The sequence below is a fragment of the Solea senegalensis genome, linkage group LG9 (assembly GCF_019176455.1).
Source record: "Solea senegalensis isolate Sse05_10M linkage group LG9, IFAPA_SoseM_1, whole genome shotgun sequence".
In the NCBI taxonomy this organism is placed as follows: domain Eukaryota; kingdom Metazoa; phylum Chordata; class Actinopteri; order Pleuronectiformes; family Soleidae; genus Solea; species Solea senegalensis.
In genome coordinates, this window is record NC_058029.1 from 17,853,015 (window position 1) to 17,879,021 (window position 26,007).

The following is a 26,007-nucleotide window of genomic DNA, read 5'->3' on the forward strand; positions in this document are numbered from 1 at the left end:
CCGCCCAGGGTTCACATTTCTGGATGGAAGGAGTGTCTCTATCAAGTGCCACATGTTGTACAACAGTCGTGTTGTAGTTGGTGAGTCATCCAAACTTACACATACATAGAATACAAGGGGTTGTGAATTTGTTGTCTTGTCCTTTTGCAATTAATTAACGTTAAATGAACGTTCAAGCCAATAAAAACCTATGTCAAAGTTTTTCAAAACAATTAGATGTAGAAAGTAAATGGAAAAAAAACAACAAACATAAATATGTGTTATGTTGTCAAAGATATTACAGGGATATTGGAGGTGTGTGTGTGATTGTGCTGTCTTCCCACTCCTCTCAGAGCAATAAGGCACAATATAAATGCTCCAGAACAAATTTTTTTACCGTGGCCCTGATGATCAATGCACCATAACTTTTCAGAAAATACTTCAAAAACACTATATTATTACATTACAATTTAAATATACACTAAAGGCTAGGGACCTGCTATACTGCATTCTGGTTTACAGAATGATAGTAGTCATAAATGTCCTGAACACAACGTGTCAGTCCTGGTCAGAACTTATGGCAAATGTAGTTGATTATTGCTCAGTTTAAATTTGAAAGTTCTCCAAAACTGTACAGTAAAAATGTCTGATTTACAGTATGCTAGTAGTTGTACTGTAGATGTTCTGAACACAACCTAGTCAGTCTTGTCCAGAGCTTATGGAAAATGTAGTTATTATTACATCTCATGGTAAGTGATATGATAATATAATGATAATTTAGTTGAATTAAAATGTGCTTATATGGGACATTTAACTTTAAATTTCTCAAAAAAAAGTAAATATATATTTCGTTATTTTCCCAATTCATAGATGTGCTTTCAAACGTGCACTCAGAGACACAGTGCTCTCCGTGCTTTATTTTGAAAACCGGATGTTAATGTCCTTGCAAATCAGCCTGAATCATTGTCACATCATCACTTTAAAAAGGCTTTGTAAGGAGGGTGTTAAATTTCAGCGTCAGATAGTTTGACCACAGTGAGTTTCCTGGGGAGCCTGGTTGTCTTTGCACCATCTGACACCAGTGTTAACAAGCACCAACCTCTTCTCACAGGGCCAATTTATATCCCCGTCTCGTAATATTAACAGTTGTTTAAAAAAAAAAATCCATACCTAACATACATCCAGAAATCTTGCAGATTTGAGAGGGGACACCTTTTCTTAGATTAGTCTGAGGGGAGTCCCTGTGTTTCAGACTTTCAGAAAGCCTCTGTCCTATGTGTGATTCTGTCAGATTTGTTATTGATACAGAAATGTGTTTAAAATGAACACTTAACATTTATTTCACTTAACAAGTGAAATATCAGCAACAAAGAACATGAGCAAAACAGAAAAGAAAGCTTAATGAAGCAGTTTCGCCTCAAGGTCGATTCAGTGTCTGTTCTGAAGTGTTGATATCACTTACCTTTGTCAGCAGCTTTTCTCTGAGCGCTAAGAGTAAATTGTTGTGCAAAGTAATTATGCACTCTATGTAAACAAGGAAGTGAGCCGACTGCATCTACTGATGAAGATGTGATATGATCGTAAGTGCCTCTTGAAGAACTATCAGTCTCAGAAATACACAAGCGTGGCTGCATGTTAGATTACATATTGCTGTAGTAAATGGTTCCATCATAATGTGAACACTCAAAAGTATCAGGATGACAGATTAGTGCAGATTAGGTTAAATCTCAGTTAAATCAGACAGGCTGTGGAGCAGAGTTTGGCATGCAGAGCCTGTTCTGATGTAATGACCAGTGTTTGAAGTGGACCAGTACTATTTGAGATGCAGAACCACCACTTCTTCATTTTACTTTTTTGAGAACCGGCCTCTTGTGAGAAGTGCTCAGTTCAGGTTATCTGTCCATGAGTCTTGTGTTTGTTTCTGGCATCTTGAGTTTTTATTTTTATTGTTAAACAAAATCAATATCTATTGGAAATGTTTTCTAATGTTACAGTAAGGTATATTCCGTTACTTACTGCCAAATTTGTGTCCTCCACACCAAAATAAAATGGACTGTGTGCTTGAAGTTTAAATGATTTTTGGAAATGTTAGGGATAATCTAAATATACACGTTGGCAAAGCATGAGGACACAGCATATGGACTAAATACAGGTATAAAGTAACTTTTATTTACTGAGAAATGTCATACTTTAGTGTTCAGTGATTTAGTAATACTGACAGACATTCACGTCTCATAAGGATAAGGGGAGCACTGGCACTTATTTTTTTCCTACTTCACACACTGGCAATCAACATAGTATAATGAAGAAAAAAAAAGTTTTTAGCTTCTCCCTCAAGACCTTCCAAATTTGATATATTTTAATCCCACCAGTGGGAAGGATCGTTTTCATCCATCCACAGTTTTATGAAGTGTAATAAGCTTTACACCCCCACATGGCCACACGGGTGACTAACATGGACTGTTCATCGAGTGCTGAGAGATGCAGAGCTCTTTCAACTTTATGGCTAAAGTAGTCACTGTTTAATTTGAGGGATTATTAATTTACGAATGGAGTACTTTTGGGTTTCCCTCTCCATCGTCTTCCCTCACCGGGCTGTGGCTAAAGGGATAGTTACATCAGACTTTTTGTTTATTCAAGCTGAAACGCTGTTTAAGAGCTTTCATTCAACGTGAATGCCCTCTCTGTCTTTTCCAGTCCTCTGTGCTTATCCATACTAATTCATAGTATAATGTGGGAGGTGATCAGTGGCATTGATCCAGCTTTATCAGGCCCTACTGTCTATAAGCTTGTCTTTTGGAGTAATGGGCCTGTCTGCAGTTGTTGGGATAAGAGTCCTTGGGGAGGGATCAATAAGAAACATATGACTAATTGTTTGAACCCTTGAAACTCCCCAATGATCTACATATAAGTACATGTAATTATGTTCGTAGAGAGCGTATCATTCACTCCTGTGCTTGCCTCTTTACACTGTGTCTACATTAGGATTCATCATTTCAAGAAAAGTAAGATCCTACTTGTTTGTAAATGTTTTAATGGTCCGGCACCTGTATATCTGACAGAGCTCTTGAAGCTACACACTCCAGGCAGAGCTCTGAGCTCTGGCACGAGTAGCTGGTATAGTAGTCAAGACTTATCTCTTCTCGTTGGCTTTCAGCACTAGTTAGGAAAGACACCTTGGACTGTGATCGATTATCTTAAATTACCAATTTAATTGTTGTATTGTTTTGTCCTCTTTACTTTGTCATTATTATTTGTTCTTATGTACTGCCCTCTATCATATGCACTTAACCTTTATTTAAACACCGTCTACATCCCCTCACTTTTGTCCCCCACCTCTCACCTGTCCACCATTTTTCTTTTTACCTGTTTTGGTTTTATTGTGCAGGCTTAGTGTATTTTAAAATATTTGTTTTATTGTTTTATCCTTATACTGTGCCATTCTTATGTACTCTCTCTCTTTTTCTCTCGCCCCCTTTTTTGTCCCCCATTTTTTTTTTTTGCCTTTTACAGTTTTTTCCCTTTCTGGTTTTATTGTGCTGGCTCAGTCTGTTTTAACTAACTTATGTAATTATTTTTCTATTGCTTTATCCTTTTCACTGTGTAATTCATCTGTGTTCTTTTGTTCTGGCCTATTACGTTAATCTGTTTTCTCCCTGGCTCTATCATACACCTGCTCGTGGTCTCTCTCTCCTGCCTCTGCCTTGTTGCTCCTTCTCCTCTGTCTTAATAATAAATTGAGAGGATTTTGTAAGAAAAAAAAAAGAAGAAAGATTAAAATATAAGTCCATCTTGTTCTTTTAAATAACATACTGCACATGCCTCGCTGTTGCGTGCAAGCCTTGTAATGCTTCACAGATCAGGTTATTTTTGATAACAGCTAGCCATTTAAAATTTAGAGAATAAGAGGTTTTAGCGATGTATTATTTATGCTTCTGTAGGGCCTCAAAAACTGAAGCTTTCTACAAGCTCTCTTGTCGTCTCCATTTTTCCTCCTGTCTCTCATAATACACACTTAACCTTTTTACAACAAGCTACAGCCAGTGTGTATATATCATGACATTATACCTAATATCCATTTTATTGTTATTTCAAAAACATGGTCGTTATCAGCTATAATAGCCTTCATCTTTGCATGTCATTCGAATTCTTGTTCAATATCAGCATCACCATCATTTCTTTAGACTACAGCCATTATCAGTGGTAGGGGGAGAATGGAGGGTGGCTGACCCACGGCTACTGGACCTCTGCACAGGATAGGTTCATTTTGGCTGTGGCGCTGTCACAGTATATCCATGCGCACTAGGGGTGGGTCAAAATATCGATTCAGTGATATATCTTCGTCCTTCCTCGTGCAATACGATAATCGATACACCAGGGCAAATATTGATATTTTAATTAACAAATGAAGGCGCTCTAAAGTAAACAGTTCCTGCCAGTTTCACTCTACTTTATGTCTCCTCGTGTCCGAGCTGCTCAAATGAAAGAGAGAAACTTGAGAGTTTACAGCATACATCGACTTAATGCACTCTGTTCTCTATGTTTGTGAATAAATTAACTTTTCACAGACATTTTGTTTTCTTCAGTTAGACAAATATTGTGATGTATCGCTTTATGATTGTCTGGCTGCTGCTTGCTAGTTCCAGTGTGTGAATGAGATGGTTCTCCAAAGTTCCAAAAAATAAAACATTTATCCAATCATTCAGTAACCTTAAACACACAATTCAATCCAACTAAACCATTTTCTTATGCAATACTAGAGCTGAAACGATTAACCGATTATTAATCGATTACTAAATTAATCGACAACTATTTTTACTTTTGATAATCGAATAATCGGTTCGATCGTGAAGCTTTTTTCATGATTAAAACAAGTTTTCCGATTTCCGAAAATGCTCATCACCCCTGAGCCATACCACCTTGTCTTAATGGGGAGTGTATCCTCCTGGCCAGCAACAGACAGGAGAAGACAAACGACTGCACACATATATATTGTGCAATAATATTACAAGAAAAATTGCACATCATATCCTCCTCAATTCCTGGCAAGTCATACACACAGTATGTGTGCATGACTTTCCATGGCATAACTACATAAGTGTGTAGTGCACAGCTGATTATGAATGAGGAACAGGTGGGGTGAGATCAGGTGACTGCAGGGCTAATTATAGGTGAGTGTGAGGGTTTGAGGAAATGAGGCTGCAGACAGGGACAGAAGAGAAGAGAAGAGGAGAGTGAGACTAGGAATCGTTTAATCCACCATGAGTTTTGTAATGTGGCCCAGGCAATCTTATTTTTTTTAACGGGAAGATACCATATTTGAAAAAGAGGGTGGCAATGTGGAAGATATGAGGAGTGGATTTTGCTTTGAGTGTGATGACGAGCAGGTCACTATATTTGACTGTTGTTCAGTCATCATTCACACCGTAAACATAGGATCATAATTGACAATTGGACGTGCTGTATAGAAGATGATCTGGAGCTGGCGATTGAGACCATTAACTCCATAATGAAATGCTTACCAACCATTATAAATCTAGTGAGAACTAGATCTGTTTTGAAATTGACTTGCGTACAAGTAGACTGACCATCTGGCGGAGTCGCCCCCTGATGGCAATTCAAGTGAATACAGAATTCAAGCATTGGCTGATTTTCAATATTTATATATGGTTATGGTCAAAGGTCTTTGTAGGGGTCTTAAACTTAATAAACACCACTGTATATTGTAGCGAGCCATAACATTAAAAGATTATCTGTACAAATAGGGGGTGGATCTACAGTTTCCTTGGACTTGTTTGTCTTTGTACAGTGTGTTGACTCTGTTATATTTGTGTTACTGCCTTTTTTAGTGGGTTCAAATGTTGCCATCAAGGTGCTTAACCACGCTGGTATTTGCTTGAGGCTAGGTGATTCAAAACATAGACATAAGGCGAAGGATTTAGAGTCAAAATATAAATATAGAGACAAAAGGAACAAAGGAGAAGGAGAGAAGGTGGGGGAGAGAGCCAGAGATAAAAAGATAGATAGAGAGAGAGGGATTTCACTTTCTACTCACTGTATATCTCCACCTCTCTCACTATCTGGAAAGGCAGAGGGAGCGGGAGAGATAGCGTTTGCCCTTGCAGGTTGTAATGAAGTTGTGGAAGGATGGATGACTCACTTTAACAAAAGGAGAAAAGAAATACACACTCTAACATCACTCAGATGACCCGTGTTTGTGTGTGTGTGTGTGTGTGGGGACGTAGTGATAAAGGTAGGACTGTTTGTGACAATAGAGACTGATGCTGATTATATAGGGGACTGGATGAAGTGATAAAGACATCACGAGATAAAACTAGAGGGTTTCACTTGTAACGTGCACATGCATGCACACATTAAAGCCTGTTTGTGTGCATTTGTACCTGCGAGGCCATAAATCTGTACACGGATATAATGCATGCCAAGTATGCACTTTCCTACGTGTATGTTCAGCCACGCATTAATACACAAGTGCATACTTTAATCAAAGTTCCTATCCAGACATGCACCTGTGATTGTGTAATGTATACTGTGTGTACTATATATGGGTGTGTGTGTGTGTTTGTGTTGGAGTAAATGCATCACCGAGAGACAGATAGAGGCGTCACCACACTGTGACAGGGCTTTGTTGCCATGTCAGCATTTCTACAGTTCAACCAAGGACTCCTGCACACGATGTCCATCCATCTGCACATGTCTGGTAGAGGGAGAGTGGAAGAGAGAAGGATAAACTGCCTGTTAGATCACTGGAATTGAGAAGGGAATAGGAAAAGAGTGGATGAAGGAATAAATGATACCAGACCTTCTAATATCAAGGCCCCTGGAAAAAAAGAATCTGCTTGTACAGCTATTAGAGGAGCGACATTCTCGTATCATCAGATCATGCTCTGAGTGTTCTGGGTAATGCAGCATGCTGTGTTACTGCACTCTCGGCTCATCTTTCTCCATGGAAAGATGAGCTTCTCTCATACGCATGCCTTCAGCTAACTTCTTGTACTGGAATAACCTTCCCATGATCGTCAGAAACGCCCTGATTTCTGATGTATCATAGCTTTTTCTGTAAAGAAGTCTTCCTCACTGAATCATACTGACCTTTCCTCCTCAGCTCATGTTTCCGTTACAAATTTTGTTCTTGGCGTACACAACTTTTATTGTAGAAACTATAAAGAGTCACTCTTGGGACTTCTACTTGATTTTACTCAGTTGTGGCTAATAAATATTTGTCCAAATTGTTGAAGTGTATTTTCTTTCTTCTGTTGAGAAAGCAAATAGTTATATCACAATCAAATAGTTTTTTTTTTTTATCCATTTATCAATGATTATAAATTATCTGTTTGCTATACAGGAATTCTTTTTTGTGACTGAGGACAACATTCACAATGTCCAATCAAATTATTCCGGGAAACTTCCTCATTTACATCTTTGCCTTACACTTTAGTAAGTCAATAACTGGTTCTGCTTTCTCGTCAGCTTCAGCAGTTTGGTGTTTATTGAATTTGGACAAACGTATAGGAAAAATACCTTTGCAGCACTTTAAAAGAATCAGATATAGTCAAATGAGTGCTTACCTTATAGTGAAGGGAAAAAGTTGACCCCAGCTGTCTCCTTGTGTTCCTTAAGTATATATTATTTTATTGTTTTATTGTACGTTTTACTGTTTATTATTATTAGGTCTTATGTATTTGTATTACTCATCTCTGATGTACAGCACTTAGTTTCAGCCGTTGTTTTTTAAAGTGCTTTTTAAATAACGTTGGATTTGATGAAGTACTTCCATTTATTGCATGTGCTTGACCCAAAGTGAAATGATAATGTACACAAACATGTACATTGCGCTCTCATAGGTCATGTTTGCTCCAAATCCCAGATTTTATTCCTTTTTTTATTATTTAGTGTTGCACTTAATACAAAAAAAGAAACACATGTAGAAGATGGTTATACTCGGAGCGGTTTACTACTCTTATGATTTACATCAGACATATGGAAGCAGCAGGGAGACATTAATGACACCTAAAATAGTTTTGGATTATTAAAGTGCACAAGTGGGAGTTAGACAGAGAGAGAGAGAGAGAGGGACAGAGACAGTTCGTTTTCATACTTGTGTGTGTGTGTGTGTGTGTGTGTGTGTGTGTGTGAAGCAGGCCATGTTTAACAGCCAGCCTGGGAAATGTCATTCACCACTCACTGTATGAGAAGTGATGCAGAGGGGCAATGATTTGTATGAGACTGAATGGAGGGAAGCCTCAGTGTTTGTCCTACCGTGAAATAGGTGAGTTTTGGTGTCCTCCCCTGAAAGAATTTCATTAAATCGGGTTTCATTAGAGGAACGGTTAAACCGGTTAAATGTGCAGGGTTGAACTTGTGGAAGATGTAGGAGATCTAGTGAGGATGTTTATTGGTGTAAAATTTTGATGAAATCCAGAACCGGGGGAGGGAATGAGGAAACGGTTTTGGCCATTTTACAGCAGCTACTGTGACTAATTCAGATTAACCTTCACACACACATTCACAGCTAGAGGAGGCCTTGTATTGTTGATTTAAAGAAATGTTTTTTTCAGACAGTTGTCCGTTTACACACATCACTTATGTAGAGTCAACCTGTTATATTCAAATATAATATTTTTTGCTCCAGTTTTTTGTGCCTATATTTGGTTCAGACCATATTAATATTACTTTCTACTAAAACGTACAAACAGTTCTTTTTAATTAACATGTTATTGATGTAATTTGGTACTATGTGCTGTTTGGCAGAATTAGTCCCTTTTTTTGTTTTTGTTAATGACCACAAAACCTCCTCTCACACAAAACCCGGAAGTATGTCAGTGTGCTGAACTGTCATCGGTGAGACTTTTCACACTTGCCGTATTTCATGTCTCATGAATTTCCTGTGTGGTGTCACATTATGATGTCATAACGTATTCCAAAACAGTCACTCTGAATTCCAGAAACTCTGGAATTTCTATTTTTGCCGTTAAATTTGATGCAAGCCTGTGTTACTGCAGATGATTCACTGAGTAATCGTGCACATGATAATAATGTTGGTGAATTAATACATTTAACAAGCGATGTGAAAGGTGTGTGAGGTGTGCTAACTATAGCTCATTAATGTAACTTAAAAATGACATGAGTCAATGTTTAAATGAATTAAACCCAGTTTCCATTTTTAATAAAGTGTAGTGAGTTCAGCTATGGTCTAGTTTTACACATTTGCTCTAAAAATGACTTCTCTGAGAGAACAAGCAACACTCCAATCCACTTGTCACTTCCGTTTAATTGTCACTGAAAAATCAGCACTCATTAAAACAGCAAAATACACAAGATGGTTTGTTAGCATGTGACATCAGTACTGGGACTCAGATTTATCCGCAGCCTCTAATGTCCTGAAATCTTGTAGTTTAAAACTAAGTGCTCAAAATGTGCCGCTGTGATGTTCCTATGGTACAGATAATCTCTCCCCCTTCATCTCCAGCTCAGTCTACTCTTTCGTGACTCGTATACTTGCAAATTGGAAGCAGTAATGCAGCACTTTTCCTCAGAGGGCACACAAGGGTAAACAGTTGGAAGTGGGGAAAGGTGGAGATTTTGAAGGGTTACAAGAAGAGAGGCAAGATGTCCTTTATTCGCGGGGTTATGAAGCATTTTATCACAGGTTTTCTCTGCGTCTGCAGCTCCTCTGACATTATCAACCTCACACTTTGTGAAAGCAAAACTCTGTGGGGGGAAAAAAACAAAAACTGCAACATTGCAATCTTCAAACAAATGCCTCAAACATTTGCTCATCCCCAGCATTTTGCAGCCAAACGCCTTTGTATGCAAATCTAGGATCAGTTCTGTTTTTGATGAAAGAAAACGTACAAGTTCAGCCTGGCGGTCTGATGTTGTTTACATAATGTTCTAGTTTTTAACAGATTTATAATCAAAGGCTTTTTCCCCCTCTGCATTGTGTTGAACTCTGAGCTGTAATGGAGGAATAAATTGAAGAGCTGAGATCTTGGCATACAATTATGTTTTATCCCTTGCCCATTATTTCACTCACATGCAGACACTGCTGTGCAGACATAATATATGAATGCAGCCAGACACATGCAAGACGTATACAGTATGCACTGTAACACAAATGTATAGTCTTGTCCTGAATGGTTTATTTCTCTTTATTTGTCTCTAATTAACCCAAATTAAATGATGTCTTCACTGTCTGCTGACTCAAATTAATCTTAGTAGATATTCAGTTTGTTTATTATGGGCTGTCTCAGTGGCTCCTGATCACATTACCATGTAGTGCTTTCCACTGACAGTTGCTGAGTTGGATATACTCTCCTATTATCCACAGAGTCGGGTGGATATTGAGTTACAATATACAGTAGGATATGGGACATGTTCACTATGAATCCATAATCAGGTACTCGAATCACTGTGAGCATGTGGGGGTTGAGGGTGTTAATGTACATGTGTATCCATTAGTAACAGGCCATACGAATGTGAATGCAACTTTGGTGGAGATTCAGCTAAGTGTTATTTTTATTATCAAATCTATAAATACATCTGTGGATTATTTATTTGTTTAATTGTTTGACAATTACAGAGAAAACAATGAAAAGCATCTTCAGTTTCACAGATGTTGACAGTTTCACTCATGGTGCTTTCCCACTATACAGTCCCGGCACGTCATGGCACAGCACAGCTCTACAGGGTTTGGTTAATTTTCCATTACTATATTACCTCCTCAGTGTGGGCGGAGTCATCATAGCACAACTTCATGAAACTACCATGATGTCATTTTATATGCGACACACACAGACTAGTGACTAGTGACTTGTAAAGCAGTTGGTTTTGATGTAACTGAATCATGAGAATCAGTTAATTAAAAGGATTTGATGACAGAATCGTTTAGTACTTCCTGTTCCTGTCACGGAACTGAAATACGGGGTATATAGGGATTGTGATTTGGCTTGCGATCACCGCTCGCAATCACCACTTTCAGCAGTGCCGTCACGAGAGCTGCAACTAACGATTATTTTCATAAGTTATCAATCTGTCGATTATTTTCTCAATTAATTGATTAATCGTTTGTCCAGAAACCAAAATGATTGACTTTTAATGATTTCTTTGTTATCCAGAGAAAAGAAATTAAGAAAATACTCACATTTAAGAAGCTTAAACAATCTTGTTTAATATAGAATAATGATAACAATAATAATAATAATAATAATAATAACATAGAATATTCATTTTACAACACCACAAACAGAGAGAAGTGACCTCTTCTCTCTTAGATTTAAGATTCAAGAAGCATTATTATTGAGCTGTAGTGCAGACACAAAATAGGTATAGACATCTCTGAGTTCTCAAACAGAACAACACACAAAAGAAAAGACAAAAACAGACATAGGGATATAGATAGTCAAAAATGATTAAAAACACAGTAAAAGATTGAAACCAAGAGGAGGAACAAGATAGACAATAAAGGATAAATCCTATTGATTTTGGAGATCTCCTGACTTCAAGCATCATTGACTGAAATTTGAATGTCTACATGAGAGTCATATAATTAGGAGAATAGAATTATTGATGTGTTTTACACGTTTTTGCTACTTCCTACACAGGCCACGTGTAGATATATATGTGTGTGTATATCATGTCTTGACACAGTAAAAGTAAGAAGGCTATTTCATATACAGTGATTGATTGGTGCTTTCTGGATGTGGACCACTGATACACAAAAGCTGTCTTTTCAACACTGAAACTGAGTCTTTCACATACTGATACTGATGTAGCATATGATTTGAATAGAGATCGCTTTTAGAAACAATTTATTTTATCATATAAAATGTTCTCATCAAATGAACACTTTATTAATACAACTGTGTTAATGCAAGTTCATTTTGGACTAAACAATATAAGAATCAAAGACATGTGGGTAGTTGTTCCCTAGTATATTATTTAATCAATAAATGTCAAAATATGAGATATATATATATATATATATATATATTATATAAATAAAAGATTATAATAATAATTGGCATTTTAAGTGTACTTTTTTTGAGAAAAGTCATATTATAACAGATATTTCCCTTGAACAAATCTACTGCATGTACTTGGGTTATTATAATACATAGTGTTAATATTCTCCACTGTTAACAGCTGTATACAGTGTATTGTATTTTCATACATAGCTGTGTTGACATCAACAAATGCATCAAGTTTAAACATGTGATGCTGCTGCTGCTGCTGCGTTTTCAAGGCTGAAGTTTGTGTTTATTTGGAGCTGCTTAATTAGCAGCAACAGTAATGAAGCCACATGGGACACAGTGTTGGTATCTGGACGGCCTGGGTACGATGATTATTTAGACTGGATTTGTCCGAGAAGCTGCTGCACATGCACACAAAATCCACACACAAATCCACACACACATCCACACACACACACACACACATTTTTCTCTTGATCTGCTGCCAAAGGACTGTATGTGTGTGTGTGCATGGAAACTTTAATGTGTGTGTGTTTGTTTATCCCTTTCTATCCAAATGTGCATCTTTGATGGAGTGTGTATTTCTGTGTGTGTGTGTGTGTGTACACATTTACATTGCATGTTGGCAGCCATGATTATAATTCATTTCCTCTTTATGAACGAGATTGTGGAGAGTTTCTTGCATAATAACCTGCAGGAATTTCATCTCTTCTGCTGGACTCCATTCACTTAAATGGGAACCATCTGGGATGGTTTTAATAACTCACTATCAGTGTGAAATATAAACTGAAAAGAAGATAAATTGAGATGATTCACAGAAACGTGTTGTTAAAAATGTGCTGTTAAATTGTTAAAATTTACTTGGCCCTTGACAGGAAGTTAACAAACATAAGCGACTGACTCCGTGCCCACGTGTGTTGCCCTACATTTAAAGGCACTTTTTTTTCATTGGAGAGAACATCTCTCCTGTTAAAATTAGCTCTGAACAAAAAGGCAGTGACGCCATATGTACACCTTTTAATAAATGGCAAATTTGAACTTTGTCTTCTGTATGTTCCTTTGAAAATAATTAAAAATAAACATGAGGATTGTTATTCAGGGGAACAGAAACGATGAGACTGACAAACATGTTCCACTCCTTCCTCTCACCCATACTTCTCTTTCACTCATTGTGCTTTATCTTCTCTTCCTCCCACTCCTGTACATTTCCATTACTGCCTCTCATTTCTTCTCCCTCACTTTCCTCCTTTTCTTTACTCTCTTGCCGTGTCCCTCTCCTCCTCCCTGTCCCCCATAGACTGCCTCTGTTGTCACTTAATCCTTATTGTGTCTTTTTCGCTCATATGATATTTATGGAACCTGTAACAATATCAAATTAGAGCCAGGACAATGTTGACCTTGTAAAGTCATGTTAGTCACATTATACATCTTCCCCGGTTTGCTGTTGTGAATCAGCATTTATAAACGTATAGAGTAAATATCTTACCTTAACGTGAGCCCACATAATATCCACAGCATTAACACTCTTAAACAATTAATGGTCTGAAACAAATGAGTTTCAAATGCTGCTTCAGTTAGGTTTACAGAACGGAGACATTGGTGCTGTCTGTGTTTGTGCCGTTTAGTTCCTCTCTGGTCATCTAAAGCAGGGCTCCCAGTCCTGGTCCTCATGGACCCACTTCTCTGCATGTTTTAGACGTTTTCCCTGCTCCAACACACCTGATTCAAATGGTCAGCTCGTCAGCAAGCACTGATAACGAGCCGTTTATTTGAATCAGGTGTGTTCCAGGACCGGGCTTGAGAAACCCTTATGTCCCATTAAGTGGACTTTACTTTACTATTACTTGTTTACACTGACCTTTACAAGCTGACATATTGCTGCACCATGCAGTGTTTAATTTTTACATTGAATGCTGGCAAATCTGGCACTAAGGGATCTCTCTGGCTCGGTCACTACCTCTGCTGCTGAAATAAAAGCGGCTGACGAGCCGGTTCGAGGCATTATCTGTCCTAAAACAGCAATTTAGGGACATGGAACCATTTCATTTAAGACTTTTAATCATTATTATACAATTGAAATTCAAACTATTGGGATAACCTGCATTGTCTATGCATATACTATTACACTACATACACTCAGCTTGCCCCTGTGCTTATTCTACAGCTGCATCTGATCTCTTATGGCACTAAAATATTTTTACATGACCTTCATGAATCAGACCACCAGACGTTTGGCCTCTTAAGAACATTATATTTTCCTTTTATTTGACATTTTGTGTGTCAATCACCTCAGTAAAAGCATTTGGTTTGGAAATCGTTGCAGGATTGTATTTCACTGTCATGGTGAAAACCATAGGTTGAATAAAAAGGTTTTTTAGGTCCCTTCAAATGTTCACCAGAGACTCGTGAAAGCAGCATCCCGGTGTTATACAAAGAAAAGATGATTCTATGCCACAGTTTATGAGGATGATATCTTAAAATGATTTACAGCCCTCTACAGTACGGCCATAAAAATCATGAATCATCAAGGTTTGATTTTATTACAGTCGAGCCCTGAGGAAAAAAGATTCATGTCATGGCCTGAGGGGGGAGGTATTGAGCTCCACATTGCTTCTCCTTTTTCCCTCTTGTCTCTCCAACCTGAGGATACTGAGCTACAAGGTTATCATCTGTAGGAGCCAGAGAGAGAGAGGGATGTGAGGTGAGGAAAAACAGCATGGAGAGAGGATGGGAGAGATGATACTGGGGAGACTTTGAATATGTGTGTAGAGAGGAGGAAATAGACGGAAGAAGAGGACGTAAGTAAAAAATTTAAAGGGAAAAAAATTATTTATACCCTGTCTGGGAATGGAAAATGTTCTAAATCTACAGTAGTATAAAACCAAAATTGAATAAAACATACAGTATGGGAAATTAAGTGGTTGAAGAATGAAAGTGAAGGGAGAGGTGGAAGACAAGAGCAGAAAGAATGATGAGGGAGAGGAGGAAAAAGAGAACTGCTGAAACAAGAGATCAATACTTTTCTGCTGGGTGCTGAAATGGTGGTGGCAACTGTCTCCCTTAGTTTCCTCCTTACGTAGCTGGACTCACATGCACACACACACACACACACACAGACACACACACTGGTATTGTGAGGACAGTGAGACATTTAGACAACCCAAACAAAACATTGCACAAAGCCTTATCCCTATCCTTAACCATAACCAGTACATCTCTTACCTTAACCTAAACACAATTTGGGTCAATTGTGGCACCCCCTCAGTAATAATTGTTCAAAATTGTCCCAAAATGGATCGGAATAAAATCGATAGGGACTGGATAATATATATATATAAGGCTTTATTTTGCTTACCATGCTTTTATCCTAAGAAGTAGAGTGCTAGGTCAACTAGCACACTGAAATCCACAGATTGGATGGAAATATCCTAAAAAAACAACACTTTATGAAAGGAGGAAAAGAGTATGGAGCAGAGAGAAGGAGAAAGGATGAGGAGGAGACAATACAGTATCAGCCCTGTTTTTAAATGGTAAAATATTAGTTTATTTCTCGCTAAACTGTCAGAATGCCACGGGTTGGGGAGCCCATCTAAGATTATCTTGTCGCGGGCACAGGCAACACTGTCAGCTGGCCTGGTTGTTTGTCTCTTTATGTTTGCCCTGTGATGAACTGGTGACCTGTCCAGTCTGTACCCCACCTTTCTCTCCCTTTGTCAGCTGGAATTAGCTCCAGCTTCCTACGTCCCTCATGTGGAGGATAAAGCAGTCGACAATGAGTGAATGAATGAATGTCGCGTAGGAAATGGGATGTTTCTGTTAATCAGCAGGAGGTTTTATCTTTTTAAGATTGATAACGCACCCTAAGATTAAATTTGGGGAATCACACAGTAACAGGGCGTAGAGATAAGATCACTGTGCAGTTTAAATGTGAATTGAGACATTAATATTTATTCCTTGGTTTTTATTCTCTGGATACACGCTCTCACCTTCAAATGCTTCCTGTGAATGTTTCCTCTTATGAAGAACTCCTACCCCATGCATCTTCATCAATTGTCTTCTCTATCACTCGCTCTGCCATGAAGTGCATGTGCTGGTGGTGATGCCCTGGGCTAAAAATGTGTTTGAATCTCACTTTTCTATACCCATTACTCACTTCTACAATGCCTGACTACAGCGAAGAGGAATTACATAACATTTTCAAGAAGACATATTAGTCAGTTCTCTGCAGCACTGTACTGTAACTATGGCTGCATTATTGATCTCAAGGCAGACGTTTACAATTATCAGAGAGTGTCCCCTTCTCAGTCGTGCCGCAGAAAGCACTTGAAAGAGAAATGGCAACCCATCCTGTCACAGTTCATGAGCTGGAGAGATGAAAGTCAAAGGCCCATACTGCCCTCACTGAGCTGGTGAGTGGAACAAATGCCCACCTGTGTTGAAAGCACTTTGGCAAGACTGTCTCACACATTATATTTGGTAAGTGTGTGTGGTCTGATACAAAGTCTGCAGGTGTGCCTCCAGGTCAGAGATGTACGAGATCAAATCCTTGAGCAAAGCTGCTTCTTCTGCCAAAGACGCCTGGATTACTGTTACAGGACAAACTGTCGTACAGTCACATCCAGACTACAAGGCAAACCACAACAAGTTTGTTCAGAATCACAGGTGACGGATCGTCTTACGTGATTTTTATATTCCTGTAGCAGCCTCCGCATTAAAACCACTTGAAGCATTTACAGAATAGTTTTTTTTCTCCACTGTGGTGAGCTCGAAGGAGATTGCACAAATGGTTTAAGAAAGCTAACAATTGTAGCTCGAAAAGATGTGATTTTTCTATTAAACATTATGATACTGTATATTATTCATTCATGTACAAAATATGGACAGGTTGCACTAAGCACCATATCAAACTCCGAAAAGATTAACACAGGTGTTTGGGACTTGCAATTCTCACCTGACCTGATCTAATTATACAACCTTAATTATGATCCTAACCTCCTCACTTGACAAGCCAACAGCAACACCTCCGTGGGATCCACGCTTGTGTGACGTTGGTATGCAGTCACTGAGGAGAGAGGCGGCTCTTACTGTCAGCACTGTGATAACAGCACTTGATAAAGACACAGATGAAAACACCAGATTGCACGAGGCCATTCACGATTGCCACCACTTCATTACGGGCAATTAAAAGCACATCCTGTTTAAAATTGTGAGAAACGAAGCGAAGGGACAAACGGAGGACCCGACACACAACATAACTCTGAAGCCTTAGGATGTCATCGTTTAATATTGCACAATCTAGCACAAGAGGGAAAAGTGTGAGGTTCCTATCACGCTGAAGTCTAGCAATGATAATACGTGTTATCAGTAAGGCATAGGCTGGCAATGCATGTTGATGCTTTCTGCAGATATATCTTTAAAAACAAAATAGAGAAAAGACTTCAGGGTTTTTTTAAATTCTCTCTGATTTTGTAAAGACAGGATGATAGTAAACATTAACTAATTAATCTCAAATTCTTTAATCTAGATGAATCACGATTAAGTTTGCTTTTCTTCTAATGACTAAATGAATGGGTAATCAGACACCATTGTTTAATTGTATCTTTCTTTTTAAACACAGAACTACACATAGACCTATGTGATTTCTAAGACACTCAGGTCTATCAAATGGTAACCAGGTCATCTTAAAATAAAGGCTCAACATGGAGGACTGCCGTCCTGTATGTATAACAGGAACATGTGTTAACAGAGAGGGAGCGCAGTCACAGGCCACACAGGATAGGAGTCCAAATGGAAGTCGTCAGGGCCGCTGCCAGTACATTACGGCCACTGTCGGTGCCTGGAGTGGTTAGCTTGCCACTTACTTTCCCCTCGTTGGCGTTGAGGAGGAATTCCTCTGCGCAGGTCTCCGCAGTTAGTCGCACTTCTGTTTTTTTGACTCAGCTTCTTAAAATGAAGCTTTCCGCCCAACAATCCCTCACGTCTCTTTATCTTCAGCTAGCAGCTCAGTCTCTATCCGACTGACTGACTGCAGGCAAGTGACTGAAAGTGACGGCTTTCATGTCAGAGGTCAGTGCACACCAGAAGTAAACAAATTTGCGTTAGCTGACTTAAATTATTAACTAACTTTGACAGCCCTAATCAACACACAAGAAAATGTGGCAAAAACATTTAGCAGCAGATAGAATCCTGATGTGTGTACGTTACATTGGAAAAAATCCAATGTAACGCTTGTTCTTTCCTGTTCAACATGGTTCAAAATGGTGTTTCTAATAACACTAACAGTGGCTGCTTTCTTTCCAAGTGTGCCTGGCAGTAAACCATGTGATCATGTCACAGTGTGACAGTATCAACAATACCAGGACACTGAGACTGAAGACACTAATGGAATTTATACCTGTGCTTTTTTTTTTCTACCAGGAAATGTCAAACTGTCTGCTGTGAAAAAGCCCACAGGGTATTTAAGTCGTCTGCTACTTAAAGAACCTATTGCCTTTCTGTGCTCCTTAATTTAACAGCACCGTAGCGTCAGTGAAATCTCAAGGATCATTTTACTTTTGAGCCTTTGTCTCCTTTAATGTGAGTAACAGTATTCTTCACTGTGTTGGAGAACATTAACATGTGGGCACTGGGCAGTGATAACTTCTGATTGCTGTGGTTTTGAAGATACTCTCAGTCTCAAAGAGCCAACAGAGCATCAACAATGTAACACAATAAGTAATATTAAGACCTTCAGAGATAACCTCGACTGATGTATGGCCCTGTCTATGATCCAAAACGTCCTACAGGCTTATAAATGACTGTGCCTCTAAGAGTCTAGTGAGGCAGTCCATGTTAATGCCGAAAAGTCATTTTGCATTATGTTTAGCCAGTGTGTCAAATATACGTGTAACTCATTTGCATAATGCAAACTGTTCCATTTACAGTAGTTGCCATTAATTTGCCCTGTTCAAAATGTGAAGTCCACTTGGCCTACAGGTTTGGTTCACCACCTTGCAGAAAGAATCTAAAGAAGCTAAATATGAACCTTTTTTCTCCATTACCTTCTTCTCTAGTCCAGTGGAGCGAGCGGGCTGAAAAACATCTGTCCTTGATTTTATATAAACCAGGATTGTTTTGGTTCATTTGGTCGACAAAGCGCGACACTGAGCCGCAAAAGTGGCTGAAAGCAGCAGAGCAGACTGGGTCGTTGATTCAGGGAGCCATCTGATCCAGTGTTCGAGGAAAAAAAAATATTTCTTAATGCAGCTTTAATGATATTGGCTGACACAATAAGAGCCTCCATTATTCACCTGTGTCCTGAGCTTGAACGAGCTGCTGAGGCACTGCATTAGTTTAGAGTATGTGATCCTTCCTCTCCATCCCTCTCCATTTCTTTCACCGGGCTCCTTTATTTTGCGACTGAAAAATAACAACCCCTGAGAAACACTTGCACCTCGCCGTCAGACAGTAAATGTTCCCCTGCTACCTTATCAATTAAAAAAAGGGAAAATAATATACACCGCCCGCAGTTATTTGCTGTTCTGTAATTCCATGCCATTTATCAATACAAGCCTCTCGCACGGAGAATTTACATAAACCTGTAACAGCACCGCTTTATCATTTAATTGGTCCCCAGTGAAAGAGACACCTAAACATGCAAATGATACAGCTAAAAGCAGAACATACAGTGAGAGAAGCTATTCAATTTGCAAGTTGTTATTCACAAGTCCACTGTGTGAAAAGATATTTTTACTTAACTCGCTGACTGAGGTTTTGGCACAGCTTAACCTGCACAATGTAACAAAGTACCGACGCTGTCGTCAAAACAGGAAGTGAGCAACAGGCAAAAGCCAATCTGTCTTTCTCGTGCCTGTTACCTCTGTTTCTGTCAGCGCTGCAAAATACGTTTGATGATGACAATAGTCAATAATGTTACCAAGGCAAGTCAATTGCTGTGAAGTCCTAAGTCTGGAACACTTCCTTTGACTTTTTGATTGCTTAAGCGACACAATGTAAGATTTCAACCTTCAAATAATGTCTCCAAGATTATTTTATGGTACTTACAAAAGGGTGAATGGCACCTCTGTCAAAGCCTGGGCAGGTCTGCATCGCCTGTTCTGGCACTATGGAACCTCTGGCCACAAAAATAACTACAACACTCTACTTTACGGCATACGGCACAGCACTCCTCACTTAACCTTAACTGAAGTGTAAATTGTGCGTTTGAGCTTGCTGTATGTCAGGTCGTGTTATTGCTGTCATCTCTTCAAACAGTTTTCACGAAGCAGACAACACTTTATGAGTTGAGCAAACAAAAATGAACCACAAAATCAAAAATACACAAATTGCAAATAAAGTATCGACATAATCATTAAGAAAATATTAAATATTATCATCTGACAAATGTTAGATACTTACTCTCGACTCCTCTCATCCATCTCGTTCATTAATCAAGTGATTCAAATAATTTGCATACAAAGAGCAATATGTTATATTAAACCGGGTTGGAAATGTAAGCTATGCAAACTGAGCACAGTCATTTTGTTGTTGTTTTTTTCGGGGGTTAGTTTTCATTTATAATATCTTACATTTGTATAAAATGCTATAACATTGTTCTGAAGACATGGCTGTTTGTAAATTAGACGTCCTGCTTCAGAGCACATGTTACCGCAACATACATCTTATGACAGTTATAACAAACAATACTGTTTACCAACTGTAGGGGGACCCCCAGAGCAAATCCTCCATTGTGTCACTTTAAAGTTTCACTGTCTAAGTATTAGGCCCGGGATATACTTTCCACAGCCGTGTGTGCGTCCAAGTGGATTAATGCATGCACACCTCCAGTTTGAGTCCTGTGGTCCGTATACGCCGACTGTTTATGCTCCTTGTAATGCAACACTTCCCAGCCCAGTTGGTGGTGCATTCTTGTTTTATAAAAAAAAGAAAATATGAATGTGGCTGATTTCCTGGTGAGAAACCTCTGCTAATGGAATGGAATATGAGTCTATATGACATCTAATTGTAAATCTCCTATAAGCTCACTTCTCCCTTTCCAGAGCGAGTCAGGGAACTATTGTGGCCTTCACAAAGCAGAAAGATGTTGTTCCGCCTCAAACACAAAACACCTGCTCAGGCTGGTTTGTGTATTTGCACTACTGTAGAAACATGGAAGTGCAAGATGGTAGACTCCATAAAGCACTGCCCTTGCCTTATGTACTTAAAAAATGCTGATTCAGAGGCTACTAATCCATCATTTTTTTTTGTTTTAAAGTCATCATACACTTATAAAATCATACTTATGGGCAGTATATTCACATTTGACCTTAAAGACTGCAAAACAAACCTAGGGGGTAGAGTAACCTGACCTGATGAAGTTTCTAGATATAAAAAGAGGAGAACATGATGGTGCTGTCCAAACAATCTCAAGATGATAAAAAAACTTTTTTTTTTCCTGAATGAACTCGGTCATTCATAAGTTACTGGTCACTGTCACCTTACAGCGTGACATTGTCACGTTTTCATTGCAGCGTGTCTAAATGTCTGCTACCGGCCACATGTCACCTGTGACGGTGTATCCCTGAAAGTGACAGAGACTGGTCGGGTTGAGGTTGGACGACTTTATTGTTTACTCTCCGGAGAGGAGTCAATTTATCATGCTGATAGGAGGAGGTGTGAGAGGGAGTAGTCTGATGACACGGGCTGCCGCGCCACAGAGAACTGCTGTATGTGTGAGTGTGATGGTGGAACAAAGTGCCACATACTTGTTTATTATTACGTGGTATCGATAATGTTGATCAGAATAGCAATAAACAATAAAGACCCCTAATTGACCGGTAATTTTCTGGTGGCCTGTTTATTTTCCAAATTTGCCAACAAAGTAATCACAACTGATCATTGAATTAGTTGTTTATAAGTCATTATTCGCTTATAGAATCGTACTTATGTGTTAATGTGAGGTGATGCAGGCAGGTGAAAACAGAGGGCAGTTTACCAGTTTAGTGATGAATGGGTAAACAGATGAGATGAACTAATGCAGGAGTACCGGAGGTGAAGGCGGAGATCTGATCCTGGCGGCGGCGGGGAAGGTAAGCGTCAGTGGCAGCATGCGCGCTGGAGGACGTTCTGAGCACAGGAGTAAACAAGAGCAGAATACGAGCAAGCAACGAACCATTAGAGCACTAAGAGAACCGGGACGTTTGCCACACAGAGGTCTGTAACAATCTGGCGAACGAGTGACTGGAGAACCGGGAAATAAGTAGAGGTGCTTGATGATTGGATTGGGAGCACGTGTGCCGCCGCAGCTGAACTGATTGCATGCAGAGATGAACGCAGGAGAGAAAGGAGGAGAAGTAGGCGGAGCATGACTCTTATGGGCAGTATATTCAGTTTCTTCCAATACATTTTTCTCAATGTTACACATTACACCTTAAAGACTGCAAAACAAACCTATGGGTAGAGTAACCTGACCGGCTGTGTTTGCAGGTAAAAAAGCACACTAGATACAGTTGCACTGGGGTTTGCGACCTGTTCAGAACAAGGGCCTTTCTGCATGGAGTTTGCATGTTCTCCACGTGTGTGTATGTTGTAATTTGGGTTCTCTGGTTTCCTCCCACAGTCCAACAACATGTAGGTCTGGGATTGAACACTCTAAATTGACCGTATGTGTAAGCGTGAGATTGAATGGTTGTTTGTCTCTATGTGTCCCTGTGATGGACTGGCGACCTGTCCACGGTGTCCCCCCGCCATTCACCTTAAGACAGCTGGGATTGGCACCAGCGCCCTCCATGACCCTCATGTGGAGGATAAAGCATTAGAAGATGAATGAATGGATGGATGGTCTGACAATCACTATAATACACTAATCAAGTCTGTGCCACTTTCAGGCAACATCATTAAGCTCTTTGTCAAGAGACATTATTACCATTAGAAGCATCATATCACTTAGAAAAAAAGGGCATCATTTCACAATAGTACGTTTTACATTTAGTCCTAAGTGTTAAAATGCAGTTTTTATTGTTCCAATTGTCTTACCTGCGGATGCTAATTTTATGTTTTTATTGTTTACAGTGCACACTGCACAGTGGGTCCATCAGCTTTTGATGCTGCAAACAACTGACTGTTGTGCCTCGATTTCACTTCATAATGGTGAGAGTGAACAAAACAATAAAGTTGCAGGCAATAAAGAGCAAAACAATGAGCTGTAATATGCAAAAACAGTGTGTATTACTGAGAGGAACTCACAGAGGGAGCTTATAATTACTTAACCTGACACTTAAGACATTACACATAACAATATGAGGCATTATCAATCATACACTACTGATTAAATGAGCATTTCATTTCACCCAGAAACCCAACATGTCTTTTCTGTATTGGTTCTGTATTGGATTTATCTATGACCAAGCTTTTCTAATCACAACTTGATTATTACTGTGAACATAATTGCTTACGCGCAACATGAATGCAGCCTTAGGCTGAGGGTTAGCGGTACAATAAGTCAGCTCGCAGTTTGCTACGGTCGTAATAAAAGGGGCTAAACTACCTGAGGGCAGCCTCTACTGAGAGTGCTACATGAAAAAGCCAGGCTTAAGAGCACATGAAAAGTGGTGGAGGTTTAACAGTTTCTTTGATTACCTGTGTCGACAAGGACATGCTGACTTAGTTCCTTTGTGCTCTGACTGATTGGGCCCCGACGGACAGATGGACTCACTGATTGGCCCTCGGCAAACAGAGGGCAGCGGGCAGGAAGTGTCCGCATAAAGAGAGAGAGGCGTGCTCAATCTTCCAGCTCCCCAGACAACCACAACCTAACTTCTGCTGAGCTTTATCTATTTCTATGGGTGTGTTGCTTCCTTTTTCTGTCTCTTTTCATTCTTGTTTGTGTAACGGTTTAAGCCCGCCCCCCCCTTTCCCTGTCTCCACACTCCCTCCTTCCAATTGTGTGTGTCTCTCTCTCTCTGTCTCTATAACTTTCTCAGTTCATCTCTCTAACAGCATCCCAGACCTCACACTCTCATATCTTTCCTTTTTTAATTTCTCCTCTCATTCTGTCGACACCTCTGTTCTTTTCTCTCCCCTCTCTCTCTCTCCGTCTTCCCTTTCCCCCCAACAGCAGCTTTCAGAAAATTGTCTTGTGTGTGAAATGATACAGAGGAGATTGGCTCACAGTATTAGGGTGAGAGAAAGAGACACTCTGTAAGGAGGCTGTAAAAATGACTCCTCCATTGGGAAATACCTACAGCTGTATTAAGATTTCCGTGTCTCCTTGTCTTTTAAACGGCTGCCATTCTCCAGCTAATTGTTTTGAAGCCAAGGCTATAAATCCCCACTGAGATCTGGCTCGACTCATTGAATTAGCCCGCAGTTACAGAAATATCTCTCTTTTATCAATCTTTGAGGGAGAAACATGTCTTCTCCACCCTCCCCGTTTCTCCCGCAATCTGTTCGAGGCCCGCATGTCTCTATTTTCTGCCACATAAAAGCGTCTCTGCTTAATCATTTCACCGAGCAACAGGGAAAAGGGACAATGTGACAAAGATGGGGAGGATTCACGTCATGTCAAGAAAACTTAATCCACAGAGCCATAGGGATTACTCCTAATACTGTGGAATAAAAAAAAAATGCTTACTTAGAACTTATTATTTCTGAGGATGAAGACTCTAAATGGCAGGCACCTTTCCTCTTTTTAGACAGTTTGTCATCTCCACTTGAGAATTTAGGGAACTAAGGTATAGCTTACCAGTGAGGCCAGGGTTTGTAGGAGAGCTTGATTTGATGTCAGAGCCCAAACACACTGAATTGGGATTTACTGAAATGCGTCACATGTTGCTGCTAATCTGAGGCCTGTATGACTCACTGCAGGTGGCAGATGTGAAGTGTCAGCAGCTGCTTTATTTCAGTACAGTAACGGGTGAACCGACGCTGAACACTTCCTGCAGACCAACTTTGTGGCCTGTTTCGCAAACTTCCCCAAATGCTTCAGCAGCATAAAATCTTCATGTATCATCCTAATGTTAAAAACTTTCTTGATTTGCTGTTCTTTTACACTTCAAGTAAAAATTCATAGCAGACGTTAATTAAATGATATCTTCTTGCTGGGAGAGACGTGCTCTTACTTGTGACCCTTTCGAGAAATAAGTGGTGGTGGATGGAGCTTGTTGTGCTCATGGCTGCATGTCTTTGCCTGAATCATATTTATTAATGGAAAAGTGCTTCTTTAGATTGCGAGAAGACAGAACTGGTGCGACACGTTAAGTGAAATAGCACCAGAAATAGAGTAGTTTGACATCATATTTTAATTTATACAGTGCAAGATGAAGACAGAATAAAGCAATCGTCATTGAAATCAAGTTGCTTCAGCAGAACTGCCAAGACTGACAGAGCAGGCCATGGTGTGGACTCCATTTGAATAAGTCTTTGGCTTAATTTGAACTTTGGAAAGCTGCACATGAATTTGAAATATAAGCTGATAAAATACTATCGTAACATATGTGGTTTTATATAATAGGGAGAGAACGATACCACTTTTTTTGTGTCCGATACCAATATCACAATCGGTATCGAGTATCTACCGATGCCGTCATTTTAGACCATTTATGAACTAGGAAGCTGTTGCGAATAACATTCTCCCAAAAAGAAGAAATAAACAGGCTGAACATGACTCAGCAAAAATTCTTTTTTATTACTACGTGGTATCGATAATGTTAGCATAATAATAGCATTATTAATATTCTTTAATAGCAATAAAGAATAAAGACCCCTAATTGACCGCTAATTTTCTGGTGGCCTGTTTATTTTCCAAATTTGCCAACAAAGTAATCACAACTGATCATTGAATTAGTTGTTTTTAAGTCATTATTCGCTTATAAAATCATACTTATGTGTTAATGTGAGGTGGTGCAGGCAGGCGAAGACAGAGGGCAGTTTAACAGTTTAGTGATGAATGGGTCAGATGAATGAATGGGTCAGATTTTTGCAACATATAGAATTTTTGGCTCGTATCGTATTTTTATCTGTCTGTTAGCTGATCCAGTGATTTCGACCAGTATCAGTCTGA

At 39.3% G+C, this 26,007-nt stretch overlaps 1 long non-coding RNA gene across 1 annotated transcript in view; it reads left to right on the forward strand.

Annotated features, from left to right (window-relative positions):
* The first annotated feature begins 2 nt into the window (after positions 1-2).
* Positions 3-26,007, forward strand: part of LOC122774436 — a 77,285-nt gene continuing 51,280 nt past the window's right edge. The window contains exons 1-2 of the long non-coding RNA XR_006360991.1: positions 3-80; positions 23,019-23,096. This is a non-coding gene — a long non-coding RNA (uncharacterized LOC122774436). The remainder of the gene's footprint in view (positions 81-23,018; positions 23,097-26,007) is intronic.